Source organism: Ciona intestinalis, unplaced genomic scaffold (genome assembly GCF_000224145.3).
Source record: "Ciona intestinalis unplaced genomic scaffold, KH HT000260.1, whole genome shotgun sequence".
Taxonomy (NCBI): Eukaryota; Metazoa; Chordata; class Ascidiacea; order Phlebobranchia; family Cionidae; genus Ciona; species Ciona intestinalis.
This window is the reverse complement of record NW_004190581.1, coordinates 10,723-15,028: the sequence shown is the minus strand read 5'-3', so window position 1 is coordinate 15,028 and position 4,306 is coordinate 10,723. Positions and strand designations below refer to the sequence as shown.

At 40.2% G+C, this 4,306-nt stretch overlaps 1 long non-coding RNA gene across 2 annotated transcripts; it reads left to right on the top strand.

Annotated features, from left to right (window-relative positions):
- The first annotated feature begins 2,254 nt into the window (after positions 1-2,254).
- On the top strand, positions 2,255-4,306 carry LOC108950558. 2 transcript variants are annotated; one of them, XR_001975266.2, is made up of 4 exons: positions 2,255-2,819; positions 3,765-3,917; positions 3,977-4,168; positions 4,252-4,306. It is a non-coding gene; the product is annotated as an uncharacterized LOC108950558 (long non-coding RNA). The 2 variants fall into 2 exon arrangements; XR_003397110.1 differs by having other exon boundaries at positions 3,765-3,976; positions 4,034-4,168.

Here is a 4,306-nt window from a genome sequence, read left to right as displayed (position 1 = left end):
CGACCGGGATTGTGGAGACGCTTGTATTCGATATAAACAAGAAGAAATTTTCGCCGTGATGAGATAAGGACCAGTCCACCCTTGACCAAGTTTCTTACGACCAGCTGGTGGATAATAGTACCAAACCCAATCCCCTGCTGCAAACGATTGAGATTGGACCCGCTTGTCGTAGTTTCTCTTTTGGCGAACGGCTGCTTTTCTCATATGTTGGAAGGATTTCTCCATGGCGAACTGCATCTTTTGTACATAGTCTGTGTGACAAACAAATTTCGGAGTATATGGTGGAGTGCCAATTAACCGGTCAATAGGTAGTGTAGTTTCTCTCCCTAACATTAATTTGTTCGGAGTAAAATGCGTCGATTCTTGAACCGAGCTTCGATAAGCCATACATACATACGGTAGATGGTCGTCCCAATCGTCATGGTGATTATTAACGTACGCGGAAAGCATCATTTGTAGTGTTCTATTAAAACGTTCCACCAAACCATCTGACTGTGGCCTGTACGGAGTGGTTCGCGTTTTGTTGATGCCAAGCAGACGACACATCTCCTGCCTAGAAAAGAATTGAGTTACTAAAACTTTAGCTGTCGTTATGGTTTGTTGATTCGGTAACGGAAAACATTCAGTCCATTTTGTAAAATAATCGGATACCACCAGAATGTATTCATTGCCCCGTTTGGTTCGCGGAAGAGGTACCATGAAAACTATAGCCACCCTCTCCATCGGTACACTTGCAAGATCCTGATTTAACGCCCATCGTCGTCTCCCGTGATATGGCTTGCGTCTCGAACAAGGTATGCACCAGCGACACCACTGCTTTACATTCTGGCTAAGGCCAGGCTAATAGAAGCGACGTCGAATTCTGTAAATGGTTCTAGTTATTCCTAAATGACCTGCAGTTCGAATATAAGCAGTGGTTAAGATCTAAGTTCTCTTTGGCTGATGAACTCTGGTTGGTCTTAATTGAGTCTGCATCGTCTTTCGGTGCACTGCATAGCACTACACGTGCTACATGCGGTGACTGCGTGACTTGTTGACCGGTTTTCTGATTGAATCGTCAAGTCATAGTGTTTTGGAGCTGACGTCACATGCTTCCGTCACAGCATGGTTCGTCATCTGCGTTGCTTTCTCTTTTGTGTAAGAGCTCAAATGTTCGTCCAAGGAGTGTCCGATTAGTGCCCTGGCCGTGGGCGTTTTATCATTCCGAGAACTTCTCCGATGATCGCCATCGTTGTCGTTTAGAAAGGTGATTTGATGCGCTATTTGGTGCTCCTACGTCACCATCGTGTGACCGGTTTTCTGATTGAATCGTCAAGTCATAGTGTTTTGGAGCTGACGTCACATGCTTCCGTCACAGCATGGTTCGTCATCTGCGTTGCTTTCTCTTTTGTGTAAGAGCTCAAATGTTCGTCCAAGGAGTGTCCGATTAGTGCCCTGGCCGTGGGCGTTTTATCATTCCGAGAACTTCTCCGATGATCGCCATCGTTGTCGTTTAGAAAGGTGATTTGATGCGCTATTTGGTGCTCCTACGTCACCATCGTGTGCGAATAGTTCGTTCATCAATTTCTGATAAAACACTTTCGGCGCAGTTAATAGCTTTGAGCGCTGGCCTTGTTAAAATGATGGATAATTTGTCACGATTACACGACAAGATGCAATATTGCAAAATATTGGTGCAGTATTAAGAAATAACATGCAATGTTTCTACACAGGTCAAACATATCGTCTATTCTAGGTAAAGGATAAGAGTCTTTTATCGTTACCGCGTTCAATTTACGGAAGTCCACGCAGAACCTTTGAGAGCCGTCCTTTTTCGCCACCAAAACGACCGGAGAAGACCACGGGCTAGCACTTGGCTCGATGATACCTTGCTCCAACATGCTATCTACTTCCTCTTCAACCAGACGCCTCTTTGCCCAAGCGACGGGGTCGTTGGCGGATGGGTCGAGCTTCCCCAGTGTTTATAGTATGTTGCACAGCTGACGTACATCCTAAGACACTGTCGTCGGAGATAAAAACATCTTGGTATTTAAATAATAACCTAGTAGCAAGAACTCGGTCAGACTAGGGTAACTCCGACAGTGTATCTGTCAGACACCGTAGGAGACTTGGGATTCTAACTGGTTCCCTATTCGGAAGCGGGTACGATACTGTATTTCGCCGGGAAGTAATTGATAATACCGTACCATAGTTGATGAGAATATGGTTACGACACGAGGAGGAGTTTTATTCTCTTTATTCTCTTCGTCACGCTTCACGTAATCCGTATGCGAAATCGGTAAACTGTATGAGCATATTGAACAGTGCGACGTAATTAGATGAAAGTTTACTGTTTGAACAGCGGTTATCGATATGTAAACATGCTTAATACTACATGGTGGTGACTTAATTAGTAAGGTTTTAAGCGCACCTAGGAAGTTAGTTCTGTATTGATAGGTAAAAGTTCAGGTAGGCTATCCGCAGTTGAACTGACTGAATATATGCATGCGGTTAATGTACTTCATCTGCAAACCGCTGTTTAAGGTGCGTCATTTTATTTAGAAAATGTAATAATGAATAATCCTCCTACTAACCCGCAGACCTGTCAATTAGTGAATTTAAAACTAAATACTAGCCATTGTGCAGTGCCAAAAGTGCCCGTGGTCATATCGGAAAGCAAAAAAAAGCAAAGAAAAAAGAAGCTTGTTCACAGTAAAACGCCCGGAATTTGCCAAAGATGAAAAAACTAAAAAACATCTTTTAACACTTACAAGATTTTTATTGTCGGTTCGTGATTGTGATAAAAAGGACCAAATAAAAAACATGCTCTCGAGGGAAAGGTAAGATGCATGTAATTGCTTTTGTTTTAAGAACTTATTTCATTGTATGTTATACTGAGATCCATAGTGGGAAGTGGTGTGAATTAAAGTTCTGTTGCAATGTTCAGCATAAAAAAGCTTACTTTCCAATCAGGATTAAGATGCCATATTGTTTCAGTGCGGCCATTTGTGAATGTCATTTTGCCGAAGAAGATATAATAACTTCGGCAACAGGAAAATCAAAGTCTTTGCGCATTGGTGCTGTACCATGCCGCAACTTACCAAAGGCCAGTGCAGAATTTAAAGAGAGGCCAGACAATTATAAGCCAAGAGAGTTACCAAACAGAAGGCCTGCAGAACCGAAAATTTATTTTAAACGTTTACACCAAGTTGTAGAGCAATGGAAGCGTTTGTCAAAGTGGAGGCAAGGTACATTACATGGCACCGGTGACAGTAAGATCTTGAGTAAATTTTACCTTTTTATGTATATTTAGAAAAATGGCTGTTTTATATTGACGAGAGAAGCAAGATCCTAACAGCAGAATATAACAAAGGACATTACTCTGCAGCTCCAATCAAGTATTACATATATATATTTATATTGACGAGAGAAGCAAGATCCTAACAGCAGAATATAACAAAGGACATTACTCTGCAGCTCCAATCAAGTATTACATATGTATATATATATATGTTTACATTATTTATGTATTTGACAATATTCTTTTTTTGCTAGATTTACAATGGGAGAGGATTTAATTATAATTTCAGTGTTGGTTTTTGGCCAGGAAGTTTCTAAACCTCAGATTGAAAGAATTTTAGATTCAGAAAGTCTGATTTGCCAGTCTCTGAGCAATTTTTTATGTAAGTAAAACTGGCAGTTGTAGATGAGTAGAATTGGCTAGTAGCAAAATAGACACACCAACACACTAGAGATCTATACTTTATTAAAATGTTTTTTTTTAGTGCAATTTGAGCAGTGCAATGTTTGCGAAGGTATTACCGCAAATCCAATTCCAACTAACTATGACAATGTTTACTGCCATCCTGTCATTATCAATACTGACAATACTCTGAAAGTGCATGAAATGTACAGATCAAACAATTGCCAAATATTTGGTAAGTATGTGCAAGGCTGATTAATTCTGTGTTGAATATGCCATGTTACCTCAAAGCAGGTTCTGCAGAAGAAAGTTGCTGTAATTACTGCCAAATGGAAAACAAAAAGATAGCAGGTTCTGCAGAAGAAAGTTGCTGTAATTACTGCCAAATGGAAAACAAAAAGATAGCAACTGTAAACATAGAAGCAGCACAGCAACAAGGTAGTAAGGCTGCCTTCAATAAATCATATCAATGAAGATCATTTCAGCGTAAGTACCCACTACCCAATATTATAAATTTTATTCTATGGATTATATTAATAGTACTACTACTGATATTTTTTATATTACAGAAAATATTTGGTCGAAATCAAGCAGATCTTAATGAATGGCAACAGCTTTTTATGA